Source organism: Manacus candei, unplaced genomic scaffold, assembly GCF_025592945.1.
Source record: "Manacus candei isolate 608988 ecotype Guabito, Panama unplaced genomic scaffold, ASM2559294v1 h1tg000086l, whole genome shotgun sequence".
Taxonomy (NCBI): Eukaryota; Metazoa; Chordata; class Aves; order Passeriformes; family Pipridae; genus Manacus; species Manacus candei.
Window position 1 is genome coordinate 3,882,973 of NW_026138134.1, and position 18,407 is coordinate 3,901,379.

The 18,407-nt window shown below is 48.0% G+C and overlaps 1 protein-coding gene across 2 annotated transcripts in view; it reads right to left on the reverse strand.

Annotated features, from left to right (window-relative positions):
• Positions 1-18,407, reverse strand: part of B3GAT1 (beta-1,3-glucuronyltransferase 1) — a 112,992-nt gene that overhangs the window by 40,017 nt on the left and 54,568 nt on the right. The window contains exon 1 of one of the 2 annotated variants that reach the window (XM_051812270.1): positions 13,684-13,711. The exons of the other annotated variant lie outside the window; for it this stretch is intronic. The gene's annotated coding sequence lies outside the window, so the exon portion shown is untranslated. Of the gene's footprint in view, positions 1-13,683; positions 13,712-18,407 lie in introns of those variants that run through there. 2 annotated transcript variants of the gene reach the window in all.

An 18,407-nucleotide genomic window follows, 5' to 3' on the forward strand; every position in this document is an offset into this window, starting at 1 on the left:
GAGCTGTCTTGTTTTCCAGCCTCAGGCAGCCTGAGCATGGGAACTGCCTCACCTCAGGCTTTCCCAGAGTTTCCTCAGCTCTAGGCTGGGCTCCAGATTGTTACCACCTCGTGGTGCCAGGCTTGAGATAGGACTCCCTACAGAAATGGGACGAGGAATGAGAGGGGCCAGTTGTTGAAACGCCACTCACACCCAACCCTGACACTGGGCAGGGAGGACCTCTTTTGATGGTCCCACCCACCTTGTCATGCAGGTGAGAGGGACTGGAGGCCGTGGAGAAAAAAAAAAAAAAGTCAAAGTCTGGTCACTTTGTCAAACTAAGACCATTCCCCTTCTTCCTGCAGTAGCTGCTCATACCCAGAAATCGAACTAACAAATTGTGTTAACTCTCCATTCAGCCAAACCCCTGGACCTATTTATGGTGCTCCCTTTAAGCACCACAGTCCATCCCACGCTTTGGAACAGATCCTTCTCCTGCTGTGGTTGACATGTACAATACTGGGCAAAAAGATCCTCCAGCAAGCAGGACCAGCACCTGCTACTCTGGTTACTGTTCACCAAGGGCCAAGGAAGTCAACAGGTTTTCCTTTTCACCTTGAAGCCAAGACAGGGAGACACTTTCTTCCCTGGCAGCAGTCAGGGCTCTGTAAGTGCAGGGAGGGCATTTATCCCCCCTGATCTGTGGGTGCAGCACACCCTCAGGGTGCTGCACAGATATTGCACAATATATTTAGGAGCAGGTCAGAACAGAGGAGGTCTCCATGGTGCTGCATCAGCAGGTGGTGCTCTCCCCTTCAGTTAAGCCCTAGCCTGGCATTTTCCCGCTGGGATTTCCTCCAGTAAGGACACCTCAGCCTAAGGCAAGCCCCCTCTGCTCTGCACTGCTGAGAGACTGAGCCTGCATCAGTTCAGAGCCACACTTTGCACGGAGCTCCCCATGGACCATGATGCTCCTTAACATCTTGGGAGAAACTCTTCGTGGGCTAAAGACCCATCTTAGGTGAGCCAAACTCAGGGGAACATCTAAAAGGAAACGGTTTAACACATTGCTGGGAGCTGGCAGGAGTGATTCAATAACCCCCAGACTCTTTTGTCCAGCTCCAGCCTTTCCCTGATCGTTACCCTGGCTGGGATCCAAGAGATTGTTCAGAGACCAGCACAACCCAGACGGTGCTAAATCACACACATGCAAACTGTTCTCCAAGGGATTTTAATTTATTGGGAAGCACCCTCTCAGCAAACAAACATACCCAGGGATCCAACTCCCTCCACAGGGCTTTGTAATTAAGCTCTGTGTCCAAACCCTCTGCACACCCATCACACAGGTCAGGAACTCTTGTCTCTGCTCTGGATGCCACAGCTTGATACCAGAAGAGAGGAGAGGAGGCAAACACAGGCACACACTGCTGGAGTTATTGCTGGGTCTCTGGGTGCGGTGAGACAGCCCCAAATGGGGATTTCCTCATGACAAAAAGTCACAGGCCCATTGTTTTTAGGGGGCAGGAGACTGAGCAGCCAGTCCAAGCCTGCATCTCTCCCTGCCTTAATACTTCAGCTGTGCTGTTGGTAAGTGCTCTGCCCCATTTCCTGCCCTGTTGTCCCCACATTTTCTATCACTGCTTCTCCAGGCAGCTTTGGCTCTTTCTGAGAGAGAACCCTCTTCAAGAGCAGCTTGTGACACTCTGGGATTGCAACACAATGAACTGATAAAGCGAGACATAGAAGCGCATAAATAATCATAATATCTCACGTCCCAAGATCACACAAGCAATTTAGATTCTTTTTTCGTGTCCCATTTATAAATATTCATTTCAGAGATGTTTTAAACCAACAGAGCCTGATGCAGACTTGCTCCAAAAGCTCCAGCAGCCTGGCATTCCCATGCAGTGTGCAGGCAAATTACACCTCTTTGAAGCCTCACCTCGCCCTGCTGGGGTGAGCAAAGCCCTGCTGCCTCTTGCCTGCAAATGTCCACAGACCATGACAAAAAAACCCAGCAGCAAATATCTCAGCAGCTCCTGCCACTCCTGTGGAAGTCATGTCCCTGCCATGTCCCCATTCCCTGCTATTAACCTCCATCTCCAAACTCTTAGGTGACAACGTGGGAATCACAGCACCTTGTCTGGGTTTACCCAGCTGCCACCCAACAGAACCACTTGGATCTATAAAAAAACCTGCTGTGTTCGTGCCTGGAAAAGAAAAATTAATATGCAAAGAGTGATAAATCCTCTGATGTGCACATTTATGTTTTTATCATGTAGTTAATCAGGAAAGAGTATGTTCAGTTTAGATACAGCTCCACACTTTGCCTCTATAATCCAAATCCCAGAAGGGTCTTATAAAACCATAATCTGCAATGCAAAGTTGCAAAGCATATGGGAGTGTCTATAGATTTTCCAAATCACCTGTGCCCTAATTTAATATGAATAACAATTAGTTTACTCTTATCAGTTAATTGTGCCCCTTGTGGATTCAGCAACACTGCATCTCGTCACCGAGCACCTTTGTCTGAGCAAACTTTAATTACACTTCCCCTCGCCCAGCCCCACTCGCAGCTTTGGCAACAAAGGCGAAATTGCTGCTACACAAAAAACCCACCGCCGGCGACAACACAAAGGGAGAGAATCAGAGGAGCAAACAAAGCAGCCCGGGGTTAATAGCAGGGAGTGGAACTCGGCCCCTGCAGCGCAGCCAGAGCAGCCGGATCCTCCCAGCATCCCGGAGGAGCAGCACCCGGCGCTTCTCCAGCCCAGACAGCACTGACAGCCCTCCATCCCTATCTCCATCACAAGGTGTGCCTCCCAGCCCCGGGCAGCAGCAGGAGAAGATTGGAGAGCGCTTTCATTGAGCTCCGGAGCGGTGATTAGCAGAGGATTGAGAGCCGAGGCACCGGGGCCCTATTTCCCGCTCTGCCGCTGACTCCAAATGTGCGAGGCACTTAAAGCCGAGCTGCTCCCTCACCCATTCCAGCAGCGCCGGTGTTGTCATTGATAAAAGGGATGGGCTGTGCACACACACTCGCCCAACGCTTAGGGACCAATCCTGCACTGAAATCACTCTCACTGCACCCTGAAGTGCTGCAACATTTACCTTTGGCACAGGATTCGCGTTTTCTTTTCGAGGCGCCAAGTCCCCTTGTGAATCATACAAAGGAGCAGATTGAGGATGACTGTTCCTACTTCCATTTCAAACACTGCAGGGTTTTACACACACACAGGCCTTCAATCTCAGTTACACCATCACCTTGGCAGCAAAACGTTGCCTTTGCATAGCAGAGGATGCAGCTACAACCCCTTTGGCAGAGCCGAGGGAACGAGCCTGCAGCACGGCAGATAAAGCCTCTGGTGGGAGGAATCTCTTCAGCCCGGGGATGGAGAGGCATCACAGTGGCAGAATGATGTGGTGTTGAAGCCACAAAGGATGTGCATCTTCCCACTTAGGATGCTGGAAGTTCCAGGACCCTGCTGCTGCTCTCGCTCCCCAAAGGACTGGTACCACCTCTGTGGTTTTGCTCCCTGCCCCTCCACAGCACAAGGAATTCCAGCAACTTCTTGCCTCACAGCCTTCAGAGCAGGTGTAAGGGAAGGCTTCTTCATAATCTGTGCTGATCCTGCTCCTACAGCACCCTGAACACATCTGAGAAGGACACTCACCCTGCTCAAGTGAGGGAATCCATCACCTGCCACATCAAATATGCTCATCACCTTTCCACAGCATGACCCCTGCTCCTCTCTGAAATGGGAGATCTCCACCCTTACAAAGGAATAAGCTGCTGTGAATACTTAATTGCTTTTATTACTCTCCTGTAATTGTTAGCATGACCTTTCCATGGACTATTTTGATGTGTCTCTCACCAGGTCATTATTTCTGAGCCATAGGCTCCAGTGGAACAGAAACATTAATCTGCTACAGACAGCAGATACAAAGCTCATGGTGTTTGATCTCTCCTGGTAAAAAAAGGATGCCACAAGCTAGACCAGGCTGAGCTCTGGCATTCTGGCCATGCCATGAAAGATTTCTGACTTTTCCCAATTTCTCCCACCTCTCTTGTTGATCACCTCGTTAGCTTAGCAAGCAGCAAAGTAGCAGCAACTACAATTACACATTCTAAATATGGCCAAGAATAACTGGCACAGTGTGAGTGGGGAGTCCAAGCTGCAGTGGCCAGGATAATTCTGCAGGCAGCATTGGCTACTTCAACAGCAGGGTGAGTCATTCCCCAAACTAATTCCCAGCTAAAGAGAAAAATCAGGCTTTGATTCTCCGTGGAGGTACGAGCAACACCACCTTTGCAGCTCTCATTTCTGTTCCAGGCCATCCCACACTGCCAAACACATGCAGCACCAGGCAGGACGAGCTGGCAGGCGAGAACAGGGTCTGCCTTTTGACCATCTAATTCTTCTCAGAACAAAGCCAGGGCTCAAGCAGGGCTGCTTTGGCTGAAGAAGCTGGAAACACAAACCAAACAAAAGCTTATCCTGCAGACCTGCCAGCTCATGCAGGTCTGACAGCCTCACCCTGCAAATAAATTGTTTCTGGTGGAAGCAGACGAGTCATCTCATCCATCTCAGGTACTGCAAATCCATGGCTGGCCTTTCTGAGACTGCAGTGTATTAAGAATGCTGTTTAAATGGCTCCCAGCTTACCAAACAGCCCTTTCATACACAGAAATGCAACATTTGTTAAGTTGTTGTGGATGTCCCAATGCTGGAAGTGTCCAAGGCCAGGCTGGACAGGACTTTGAGCAACCTGGTCTAGTGGAAGGTGCCCCTGCCCAGGCAGGGTGTGGAACGAGACGACCTTTAAGGTGCCTTCCAACCCAAACCATTCTGTGATTTTCTCATTATTGACACTCCTTTCCTCCTTCCTTTCCTGTCTCCCAGCTACTCATTTAGTAGAGAGACAAATCTCCTAAAGCAGAGCAGCCAAAAGTGAGCTCATGTCCTGCTCCATCCGTGAACAGACCACACTCCAGGTGAGGGACTGCCCAAGTCCTTGCAGGACTGAAACATCCCAAAGCCTGACTGCAACCCCAAGGACTGCAGGGACACCCAGAGCAATGTTATTCACCACGTACCCTGATGACATACACACAGGCAGGAAAAGGCTCAGCATTTGGACTCAGGCACAGACACACCAACGTGCCCTCTTCCTGCAGGAATACAGATGGGAGATTTGCTCTTCTCTTGGGCTGCTCCAGCACGTCGAGAGTTTCTGTCCCCGGTGCCCGTGGACGTGAGGGCTGCACAGGGCATTCACAGCCAGCCAGGGAGCTGAGCCCATCAAAGGAACACACTACCACAAAAACAACAAACATTTCACTTCTAAATAACCACTTTGTTGCTGAATCTCAAAGCCCTTTTGCACAGCTGCTGCAGAGCTTCTCTCACAGGCAGGGACAGGAATGGGATCCCAACTCTTGCTCGGGTGTCAGGGCTGCACTTGCACAGAGGACGTTCTCAAACTGGCCCAAAGTGTGCCAGAACTAAATACACCTGCAAACACCCAGTTTAATGCTGCGAGTTCGATGCTGACCCAGTTTCTCCTCCCCTCTCTGCTCCAAGAAATGCAGCTGTTCAACGCCAGCATAAGACAGGGAATCAAATCAGCAGGGCTCGGGGCTTGGTTGGTCACGACTCTTCCCTCCAAGCTGCAGCACTGAGACACCACGCTGTGGTTTTGCTGCTTGAGACAGCTCAGCAGCTCGTGTCTGCTCAGGAAAATTAAATATTGCCCTGATCAGTTCCGATGCATGAGAGCATCCACCACCAGCAGCTGAGAAACAAGCACACAGGACAGGAATAACATTTTCCCCTTGCGATGGAAGGAGCAAGTGCGTGTTCCATCTGGAAAAGATTGTTGTTTCTCATCTGTGTGATGCACAGCAGCATTCCCACGAGGGAATCTGCTTCCATAAACAAATCTGGATTAACTAAAGGGCAGTTCTGTCCACAGCCACTCCAGGGAATGCTGCTCTTCAGCCTATACCCAGGACCAAGCTCTGCGTCCGCCCACAAAGGTGCACACTCACAGTGCACTTTTTGCCCTGGCTGTTCACAGCAAAACCTTCCCTCACCCCGTGGTGGGATTCCTGATGGATTCCCACAGGCACCAGCTGATGGAGGGAGCAGCCAGGGCCCGTCAGGAAGCATCAGGCTCAGGGGCTGTTGCCTGTGCTCAGCTCCATCCTCTGCCTCCTCCCTACTCCGAGCAAACACTCCCAACTCTCCCTTTCAGGGGCCCGTCTGCCCCCGGGCCACACTCACGGGTTTCACATTCTAAATGCTCTGATTATTATTTTATGGGCAGTTGGCTGGATGCAAAGCTTGGGGAAGTGGGCCTGCCTTTCAGGCAAGCTGCTCAATGGAAGGGCACCACAGTAAACCCGTGAGGGATGGAAGGATCTGAAAGCCTGGGATAGAAGGATGCTCTTCCTCTAATCTCCTTTCCTTCTGGTCCCTCACCCTGGGGGTCAAACAGCATCTTCTGGTTTGGAACATGGGTAAAGGAAAGGCTGAATTTTGGAGACACCAAGTCCATCCTTAGAGCAAGACACCTCCTATATGAATAATGGAGCAGCTCCACATTTAAGTTTGCACAGACATTTGCACTTAAAGCAGACTAAAATCCCTCTGCTTCACCCTTCCCTGATTGAATCCAGCATCCAAACTCGGTGCAGTGCTCCAAGGGCAGTGAAACATCCCATGCAAATGAAGTAAAATATTAACTTAGACTTGGAGACGACTTTTTTTTTTTTTTTTTAAAAATATCTATGAAACTCTACTCCCTACATCTTTTAGCTCAAACCCCAGTCACACGCGTTATCTCAGCCCGGGCTGCACCAGAAATAGCAGAAGTCAGCACAAAAGTTTATTGCCTTGATTCGAAGATAAAAACAGCTCGCTAAAAGCCTGCATTCACAGCTCATCAGCTCGCACCGAAAAAGGAAGGACCGAGCTCTTACAGCCAAGCTTTGCCCCCAGCCAGTCTCCCCAGGCACCCCGAAGCCCAGGCGCGGGTCTCTCCTGTGCCCTGCTGCCCTGGCAGCTCTGCCTGCAGGCTGTGCCCCGTGCCAGGGCTGCCAGGGGCTCCCGGCACTGCCAGGCAGCCCTTCCTGCTCGGCACAGTCGGGTGAGCAGCCCCTTCCAGCACAGTTTGTTACTCACACGCTCCGCCTGCTAATTGCCTCCCGAAATGGGGAAGGAACAGATGACGAGCAGAATGCGGCTCCTGACAAATTCCCCGGCACTGTAAATACGGCTCACCTTGCTGTAAACAAGGCAACGCTAAAAAAAAGGAGAGGAGGAGAGCAGGGAGAACGCCCTGTCTAGCAAAAAAAAACAACAAAAAAATTAAAAAAAACTCAAGCTTCTCTGCTGCAAGAGAGCCTGCACAGGGGTGAGAACCCCAATCTATTTGATGTTTCACTCTAAAGACCTCTTGGTCTTGCTGAAGACACCCTGAATCGAGCTCCCCCAGGCAGGATCTCTGCCTTCAGAACTAAACCCACCAAGAGTGGGAGCGAGGAAAGGTTTAAAAACAAAGAACTTTATTTCACCCAGGCCCTGAGCATCTCTGTATCTCAGTTATGGTAGGAGAGCAGAGGCTTCTGCACCTCACAGAACCAGGGATCTGCTGGCTCTTTGCAGGTATTATGACTCTGCTATTCTAAGGGAAATGTAGTTTGCTCTTAAAAATAATGAGGTTTAAAATTAATAAGCTTGGGGGCTTTAAGCTTTCTGAGTTGTGGGTCCAGAGGCTACACTTTTAGCCCACTTCCCGATTTCTTCTCCATAGCCACAAGGCCTAGAATCTTATTTAAAAACAAAACTTCAAGGTTCCTGCACTTCCAGGAACAGGAAAACATAAAATGCCATTAAATTCACAATCACATGGCACAAATTGACAATGCTGGTACAAAAACCACCCAGTATTGCTGACTAAACTGCTGTGCAGTGATAGGGTTCAACAGTGTGAGTCACTCCACCCCAGAGAAAACTGCATTTCAACACTGGATGTATTTGCAATACAAACCCAGCTCTCAGGAGGTGCTGGAAGCACTAAGATTATGTAGGGGAACAATGAGGGACAGATAAAGAAATGGGTTCTACAGACACCCCACAACTCCTCGTAGGAAAACTTAAGTAGGAGAAAACTCCCACGTGTGGGGAAGTGAACTCTGTTCCTGTTTGGGGCACCAGGACATCAGCTCTGATAGAAGATATCAAATGAAGTCAAGCAGATTAGGGGAAATGACCGTGGAAATTTGAATTCACGGGATCCTTTTTCTGCAGACAGATGGTCATTTCAGCTTTCTGTTCTCTAATCCCTTGTTCTGCAAAGCAAACATCCTAAATCCCAGATAATGTAGGTTTTACCATCTCATACATTTCCCACAGCATTAAGGCTGGCCCCAGTGATAGGATACATATGCTTAAACATCTGCATGCCTGAGGAATTTACAGCCAGGAGGATTTCCTACCTGGATTCAGCACAGAGGCCATCCCTGCATCCTGGTTTCCAGCCCCAGCAGCCAGCACATGCCCTTGCTAAAGCAGTCACTTTTTCCAGCAGGCATTGTGGGGATTGAAGGGAGCCTTTCCCTGGGAATGGCCTTCCTCTAGGAACTGCCCAAAGCCAAAAATCAGACCTGAAGCTCTGCTGGGAAGGAATCAGATGGTCTGGCTGTCAAACTTTTGCTCCCAGACACAGGCAAAAGAGCTGTTTTCTGAGGGAAGAGGGAGAGGAGCAGGAGATTGAAGAAGGCTCAGGAATTCATTACCAGTTTCCCTGTTTGTCAGCTCAAATGATTCACTGAAGCAGCATCTCACAGCCCAGGGAGGGCGTTCACAATTAAACAGATATTGAACTGAATTCCATGAAATATGCATATTGTTTGCTTTCTAAAAAGCTGTTTAGATCAGACCATGAAAAGACCAGAAATTGGGAATTAGATCAACAATCACTCTCCAAGTACCCTCTGATGAGCCCTGGCTGGATGTGGAACAGAGGGATAGTCTGGAGGAGCTCTAAAAGAGGCAGGAGCACCAGAGATACTCTCTGCTGCTGTGAATCACCATGGTGAGAAGTAGGTCCAAAGCTCTCTGAACCAGCTGAAGATCCAGTTTTCCTCAAAAAACCACATTACTGCAGCAGAGAAACCACCCCTACACTGTTCACAACGCTGGTGTTGGCAAAGTCCCAAATGGGATGTCTCAAAAGATGCAATTTTTACAAGCTCCAGAGGCAGAGCAAGACTTTGGGGAGCCCAGGAGCTGTGGGAAAATCCACAGGCTGGGGCACAAGGCCACTCCAGCCACACTCAGGGGTAGAACATGATCCTCCTTGCAGAGGCAGTGCCACCCAGACCCCACCACCAGCTTACCTTCCCCTGCTGTGGCAGGGAAGATTGAGGCTGAGGAGGCTGAGAGCTCTTCTCCCAGGTAATTCTGGCCAGGGGAGTGGTTTTCCACCCCTGATTAGGAGGAGTCACCCTCCTCACAGGCTCAACACTTCATACCTGCAGCCTTGCACATGGCAGGGTTTGGAGCAGGAAGCCTGTGGCACAGACTTGGGCACATCCTCACACACCTGGGCACGTCCTCCCCAAAGGTTCCAGTGGAACACGTGGCATTCCCGGGATTGCAGTTCCTGACAGGCTGCCTCCCACTCCATGGCTAATAGCTCATTGTTTGTATTCATGCACGAGGAGTAAATTCTTCATTATTGCAGAGATCTGACATGTACAAACAATTGGAGTAAATTGATTGTATTTTCCAAATCATCACACAGGCTCTAATTCTATCTGCAAGGCGCACTAATTTGCACTAGAATTGCCTCCTAAATTAGGAATTAGAGCTTTTGACAGAGAAGAGCAATGACTGTCCTTGTGTTGCAAGGCTGGGGGGTGGGGAGGGTGCAGGTCCCTCCCCAGTTCTCACCAAAAAGGCCTTTTGTCTCCCCTCAGAGGGTACTCAAGTGTGGTGAAGGAAATAGCTGATTAAAGGATCTTCCAGCGTTTTTTTCAGAGAGGTGTTTCATTGGTTTAGATGCACGTTTAAAAGGAACAAAGTATTTAAATATAATAGTTCTTTACCCAGAGCCCACCTTTTTCCCGGAGCAGGAAACTGGGACTCTCCTGATCCCTTGAAAACTGGACACAGAAGGATTTGCACGTCTTTTTCTTGAGTGGAGATGCTCAGTACAGAGCAGCACTGAATATCAACTCTCCAAACATCCCAGAAGTGCATTTGTTCCTGCTGGAAGCAGAGGACAGGGTGCACTGTGCTCTTCCAGACATGAGGTCATCCGTGCCAGCCCCGGAGGGTAAAATGTACCAGCTCATCTGGATGGAGGAGAGACTAAATCATTAAGTTAACTTGAATTGTGCAGCCAAAAAGCATCTCTGTCTCCAGGAAGGGAAGGGATCAGGCTGTTCTGCTGCACTTCCCAAAATGCCAGGCACAAGGTGTGTTTCTTGGATGTTGCCTTTGCTGCCTGAAACACAGCAAAAATCATCCTGCTTCCAGTCCTCGCTGGGGGAAGGGGAAAACAAATCCTGTGCTGGATGTCAGTCAGATTGCTGAGACAGTGAACACCGTGGAAAAATATCAGCTGAATATATAAGGCTTAACACTCAGGTCACTCTGAGAGCAGTGGAGCCACAGAACTCTGAATTTCCTATGGAAATGGATGGATTTTAGGCCCTGTTTTCTAGTGAGCTCGCAGAGCTTTTCCTCTTCCTGGGACAGTTCCAGTGTCTCCCACACAGATCCTGGTTTCTTACAGGATGACCTTATACTGCAACCCCCAGTACTGGGGTTAACACTCTTTTCTCTCCCATCTATGTTTACAAAACCTATAGAAATACAGGATTCTGCCAGGCCCTTTGGGGCACAAAAATAACATCCTCGTTGAGTTGTCTTGGAGACTGACACACGCTGGAGAAATTGGTTTGCAAACGGTTCAAAAGCTCAGAGGGCCAAAGACAGCGGGATCTCAGAGGCTCTGTCTTGTTTGCAAACCCAAGGAAAACCATCTCAGAGGAATAAATATAATTATCACCACAGCTCAGAGAACTCTCACGACTTAGGCTGGACCTGACACAAAGGAATAGATAAATAACGGAGAGGGAAGGGGGAAGCCGACGCTGCCTCTCTCAGATATGCAAAACCACCCAGCTAAACCCCAGGGAGTCAGAGAGCTGCCTTTGTACAGGCATGATTAAAGACAAAACAAACACGACTGAGTTTTCTCCCCTTTGCCTTTCAACTCCAGCAATTACAGGAACTTAACCCGAAGCACACTCTGTCTGCAAGCAGCTCATCTACAGAACCATTCGTGTTCTTGATTTCAAGCTGAGGTGATCAGGGAGTCTCAGTTCCTGCATTGCTGGATGACAGGACTGAAGATTCCTTTCTCTACTCACTAACCCACATTTCCAGGGATGAATGACAGAGCCATGGAATCAACACCTGAGGTCGGTGGTAGGACTGCCAAAGCATTACCACTCTGGCAACATCTCTCTAGGACATGCATTAAGTCACTCACAGCCTAAGATGAGCCAAGACAGTCATTTAGGAAAGGAGCAATTTCACCTCTGAAAACAAAGTTTAAGCCTGACTTTGGTCCTTTGCCACCCACAGCCTGTCTTCAAGATCATTCTGAGCAAGCACAGATCAGCCTCAAATTTCTGTGCAACAACCACACAGCTATTGCTATACCCAACTTCAGGCAATAAAGTGCACTCAAAAAAAAGTATTTTCCTGGCATTTAACTTTCTTTTGATCTTTGGAGGGTGCATTCCCAAGGTTTTTCCCTCGCAGAGAACTGACACTCACTACATGGAAGACAAGGAGCGGGGGGAGAGAAAGCAGCACAGTGAGAGACAAATCACAGGATGGAAAACGGTGCAATTCCAGGAACAGGAGCTTTTAATGAGAAAACAAACTGCACAGGTGATATGGATGAGAAGCCAGGACTGTGGATCACAGTTCTACTGGAGTCCCTGGGGCTGTGGGGTGCTCTCAGGGAACAGGAGAGAAGCAGAATGCATTGCCCTAACTTTTGTTAGAACAGTGCTAACCCTGCCTCTCAGACTGCACAAATACAATGTAATATCCCCAAACACTCCATAAGCATAAATGTAAAGGTAAGTGATTATTATGGGGTGTTTATGACCCCGCATGCCTTTGGTTCTGCAGGCACAATCTATGCCATTGTGCTGAGGAGTTGCTGCAGCTGCAGCACACTCAGAGACACCCATCATTGCTCTCTCTTTTAGGAGAAGGAAAATTGGCCCTTGCAAAAACAAAGAAAAAAAAAAAAAGCAGCTGTTATTTGTTGTTTTCAGGTGGTTGTTGGTTTTGGGTTCCTTATTATGATGAGTTTGCCTTCTCTTCCCTCTTAACCGAATTACCCAGGGTTTCTGTTGCCAACCCTCTGGTGGAGATACTCTGAGCTGGCACAGGGGCTGCTGCTGCCCTCTCCTCAGGCACACCTTTGGCAGGAAGGATGAGGCTGTGGCCAAAATTGCTATCACAGCAATTTCTACACAGCAGAATTTATGACTATTCTAAATGCAAACTCTACTAACGAGCAGTTTTCCACAAGGTCAGTCAGTATTTGGGCCAAAGGAACACCTTTAACAGCTGCTGATACCAAACCCTTTGGGGTAAAAGTGCAAAGCATTTTGTGTGCAGACAGAGCCTAAACCCAAAATATCAAAGCCAAGCCCCTGCTCTTCACAAAAGGGTATGGGGGGAAAATGCAGCTTTGCTTTACACTGCAGGACAAAAACACAGCCATGGTTTTCCTTCCCAAATGATCTTTTTTTTTTTTTTTAATAAAACCACCTCATCCATTTCATAAAAGCAGCTCATTTTAAAATAGCACTACTTTGGCATTAAAAATGTTTCCCCTTCACAAAACACCGCCGCTACATTTTTAATATAATAGCAGTTCATACTGTCTAGAAATGTGCTGTAGCTTATATTTAAAGGGTTATTAAAAATGTTTCCGAGACACAGCTGCTATTCAAAGCCATCCTTCTCCTTTTTCTCCCCATGTAAGGGATAAAAAAAGCTTCCAAGAAACCCACAAAAAGTAACAAAGGGTGATTTCTAAGGCACAACTGTTACCCACTTTTCAACCAGGGTTATACAAATCATCTGTGTCCAACCCAACAGAAGGTGGAGGTGTGGAGTCCAAGCTCAGGCAGTTTGATTTCCTCTCTGTAGTTCAGTTCCTGGAATGTCCACCCGGATTACTGACGGTAATTGACACTTTCACACGGGTTATGTCAACAAATAAGAGCTAAATTTGAATTCCAGGTCACGCACAAAAAGCCAGACAAGTGAAATCTCAGGTCCTGATCCTGCAATCAGCCTCCTGCACCCAGACCCTACACAAACTTTAACATTATGCTGACAGGCACTGGCACACACACACACACACATTTGGCTGGAAATCACAGTCTATTCTTTCCTTTCCCAAGAAGCAGGATGTTTCATTAACTAAAAGCAAGTCATTAAGGGGGAGGGAGTGAAAAAAAAAAAAAAAAAAAAGAGAGAGAGATAAGAAATGGGAAATCCAAAATAATTTTGTTCATTTTCCAATAGTGGTGCAATCACTCAGACGCACTGCAAAACACTGAATAAATAAATGTGAAAATAAGAGACTTACCCTGTGCTGCCAGCTGGCTGCAAAACTCCTGTCTGCTGACAGCAGGGGCAGAAGCTGGTTCTGTCTCTGCTCCTGATGATGGTCAATCCACGTGTCCAGGACAATTCCTGCTCTTGTCACAGAACTGCTGCTCCCTGTCAGCCTCGGGCTTCCTCATGTAATATTTCTTATACACATATTAGAGCTTTCAACTCCTCCAGACTTCTAAGAAACAACCCCTTTGGGTTCATGTTGTATAAATCTTCTACCTGTGAAAGCTCCTTTCCCTGGAACTAAATCCTGTTATTGTCCCCAGCCCACTCAGCTCCACAGGCATTCCCAGGTTTCACTCCCACTGCACCAAACCTGGAACTCTGTTTCTATTAATACCATGGGTTTAGCCATCCCACAGTATTTTGGCTCAGTTTTTTCCTCTCCAAAGCGTGGAGCCACTGCAGGATGAAGTCCTTGAGGGAATGGCTGATTGCTGTAGGAAGCTCTGGGACACAAGGAAAGGGAAGCTCCACGTGTTACCAGCAGAACCAATTTACTGTGTCTGTAGATGGGACGTTGGAAACCCCCAGGAGAAGGTGGATTTAACCAGTCTGCACCTGTAAGAGCACCAAGACTTATGAAGGGGGAAAAAAATCAGCAAACTGGCAGCTCTTTGCACCATAAATCCCCATGTCCAGAAGCTCCCTAAGCTTGCTCACATCCCTCTCCCCCTCTGGGGAGCTGGCACAGCTTAGTCCCACCTCGTGTCTCACCCTCTGGGGAGTCTCTCTGGAAGCACCAGCCAGGCTTTCCCCCATCCTGCCATGGAAAACAGGGAGGCAGAGATCACTGCTGCACAGCTGAACACCTAAAAGCTTCCTCCCAGGTCTTATCTCTCTGTTTTTAACAGGAGGGGGACAAAGCTGGGTAGCTGATATTTATTTTCCCTGTGGGGCAGTGATTTGCCCGAGGCAGCAGATCCAATCAGCAGCAGGATGAAAAGCTGCCTGTGACCCCTCATGGTTTGATGACCCCCACCTGGCTGTGCCACCCCTTGCCTGCTCTGCAGCAGGTTTATACCCCAGCACCGTTGGTTTGTTGGTTTTAAATGGGCTGAATTTACAAAGCAGCGGAAACGAAAATATTTATAGAAAGGGACAGAATGTTTGCCAGGTGGGGATTCTGCATTAACCAGGCAGGGATGTGGAATTTCTCAGAGCCAGATAAGCCCTCGAGGAGCTGGGAGGAGTGTTCATTAGCTGGCCAGGTGCACTCCCAGGCAGCAGAAATGTTTCCCTTCCCATCAGCAAATCACACCTTTTGCAGCAGGATTAGTTGATGCCTTTAATGATAATGTAAGAAGATTATACTTCTCCTTTCTCTTCACAATTCAAAGATCTTAAATACAGAGAGCCAGTGATATTTCTTGAAATATCACTGTGGAATTACCACTCTCCTCACACAGAAAGCTGGAAAGGCCATCAGAGTGGAGCAAGGGTATTTGCCTTAAATATATTCATGCAACAGCTCAGCGAGAGAAAACAGGAGCAGATGAATGTCTCAGATCACATCTCCACTGAGGCCTGATACAATGACAGTACTCAGGAGATTACTGATGCTCTCTCTGATGGAGACCTGAGATATTGCTCCATGCAAACACTGCTTTTTTGGATGCTTGGGGGCCATCTGAGCCAAGGCTGAGGAAAAGGGCCATTGATGGTGGGAATTGGCAGGCAGGGGAATCCTACTCTGCATCACACAAGCTCTGTCCCTAACAGCTTCTCCCTGTGAAAGGGTTTGGAGCTTTAAGCTCTGGTATCCAGGGGATATTTATATTGGGAGATGCAAATTAAGGAACATTTCTCTAACACAGAAAACTGTAATTAGCAAATAGTCCATCCAGGCTCCGTTAAATATTTAAATTGACTGAAAGAGCTGAGCAGGTCTTGGAAACTGAGCTGCAGCATTTTTATTTTTTTTTTTTAAATCAGGAGGCCTCCCCTTTCAAAGTTTAAGTAACAGGGGAGCTGGAAAAAAGCCAGAGGGAATAAAGATGAAACCAAAGGTATGACAGAAAATTGGCAGTGGCTGGGAGGGGGAAGCTTTCTATGAGTTAAATGATTCCACTCAGGTCCTGTTAAACTTCTCCCAGGCTCTGATCCTGTTCCTGAGGAACAGGAGAGCACTGCCCTTTGAGCACCCATGATTAGGGATTTCTCATGCATCCCCATTCCTGATTTATCACCTGCCTTGCCAGGGAAAGGCTGGTTGGCACACAGGGGGTGTTCCCTTTGGGTAGGTACCTTGAATTAAAACCTTTCCTGGGAGATAAAGGGCTGATTCAAGAAAAATGTCCCAGGACTTCTGTCTTAGGCTGAGCCTGAGCCACAGAGAGGTGGTGGGACTGTCTGTAGCTCAGGAAACATCCAGCCCTTCCCAGCATGTGGTGTGAGTACATCCAAAATACCAAGACAAGAGCTGCTCATGGAAAACTTCAGAGAAGGAGAGAAATTTTATTTTTTTCTGTGTTTTGAACCTACTTTTACAATGCCTTATTTTTAATTAAAGCCCAGGGGATGATGTAGGGGTGAAGAAAGGCCTTGATCTTTGTGGGACTGCAGAGGGTTTGAGTTACTGCTAAAGAACAAGTATTAGTTGTAAAGAATCTTTTTGGTTTCACCCCTCTGGGATTCCAGAGGCCTCTCTGAAGACATCAGGGTGGATTTGTGAGGCAGACAAACAGGAGGTTTTTAAAGGCAGGGGGACAGACACAGAGCTGATGCTGTTTGTTCCACTGCCCCCCAGCCCCTGGGCCTGGGAGGGGAAGATGCTTTTATGTCTGTGCTTCACAATCCAGGGGAATCCAGCGAAGGGAGCCTGGAAAAAAAGGTTTTCCTGGATAGAAAGCTCAGAGACACACAGGAAAACAAAAGGCTGAGGGTGTTTTGATGATTCCTGTTTGCATACTGCCCACAGTGTCCAAAGCCTGTGCTGACATGCACCAAGGCAACACTGCTCTCCTGAAAGACTGGGGCAAAGCAGGAGGTCAGCAGACAAAGGGCTGTGTTTCCTCTTTCATGCAAGCCTGTGTCAGTCTTTGAATTCCTTGCCTCCCTGGACACTGGGATTTCAGAGCTGTGATGATGTTCTCACTGATGAAGGGAAGGAACTGCTCACTCTCTGAGTTTTCTTGGAGGCACAGGCTGAGCAAACTCACAGAGGGTTGTGGATAAATTGAAGAGGGAGCTACAGGTGAAAAAAAAAGAATAATAAAAAAAAAAGAATTGTTTCTAGTAGAGCATCTGGAATGAACCCAAGCTCAACAAAGGGATATCACTTCTGGGAACCAGACTGGTTTGTATTTGATTTCATATCATTCATCTTCCCCGTTGCTGTACCTCCACCCATGTGTTTCTGCTGCTCCCTGAGCCAAGAGAGCGAATAAAAATCCCCAGGTTGAGCCTTTATTAGCGTGTGTAATGCAAGTCAAGCTGCTTTGAGCATCCTCTCGTTGGGTATTAATGCAGCATGCCGTTTGTTACACGAGTATTTTGCTGTGGCAGACAGAAAGTGACATTTATGGGTCTATCATGAGAATGAATTTCACCATCCATTAAAATGATGTACAGGTAAACACTCCATTCATTTTAAATCCACGGGCTTTGGTTCTTTCTCTGCTCTGGTGGATGGCTCCATCAATACAGCTGCTATTAACCAAACTATTTGCTGGGAAGTGAGAGCGACTGAAAAATGTTGCAGGCCTGTAATTAAAGGGATTGTAGCTTGAAGGGAGAGCACAGGAATTAAAGTTATCAGTGAACTCTCCTCTTCTAGATCTGGGATTCATCTCTGGGGCTGGAAAGGCTCTGTCCCATCCCACCACGAGGAGAGACCACTCACAGCTCCACCATCCACCACAACCAGCCCAGCACTGGGAGATTTACAAAATGCATGTTTACCATTCAAAGTGAAAAAAAAAAGGTCAGTGTCTGGAAAATCTATAAATCTGACGGAACAATGGATTGATAAACCTCTCTGTGGGGTGCAGCCACTAAAGGAAGACAAGAGAGAGCTGTTGGCACGTCAAAGTTGTCACTTTGTGGGGCAGGTTGGTGCTAATCAGTCACCATGTACCACCCAGGAGGTGGCCACAGCTGAAGGGGAAGCTCTTAACACAGTGTATTGCCACGTTTTCCAAGCCTCTGCTCGAGGGGATGCACATGATGTAAGTTTTCCAGAGAATTGCTGTGAGAAATGAGGCAGGTAGAAAGCAAACGTGCTCTAAATGTGAGCCACGTCCCCTGGAAAATGAAGTACTGTTGTTTATCCACTGTAATTGTAGAAATTAAGGTAATAACAATTACAATTAAGTGACTCATATGTACTACTGCGCAATTAATTTAGGCTTAGAGGCAATGTTATTGTGTATTAAATAAAAGGCAAATGATGACAGATCAGGTTGTCTGGGTGGTTCAGGTGGCTGCACTGCTCCTCTGGACCCAGCACAGCCCATCTGCAGGGCCATGAGCTGCTCAGGGCCCTGTGCTGGGGGAGCAGGTCACGCTTCCTCTGATGCCACATTAAACCTGGCTCTGCCCTTGGCTGCTTTTTGCAAAGTCAGGTCGTTCATCTGGCTTTCCCTGGGCCAATGCCAGGCTGGAGGAGCTGGGCTGGATCTCTCTGAGCTCCCCTCGTGCCTGTTTGCCAGCCCTGTCCTTTTGGAGTGCGTTCCTGAGCTCAGCCTCAGGAGC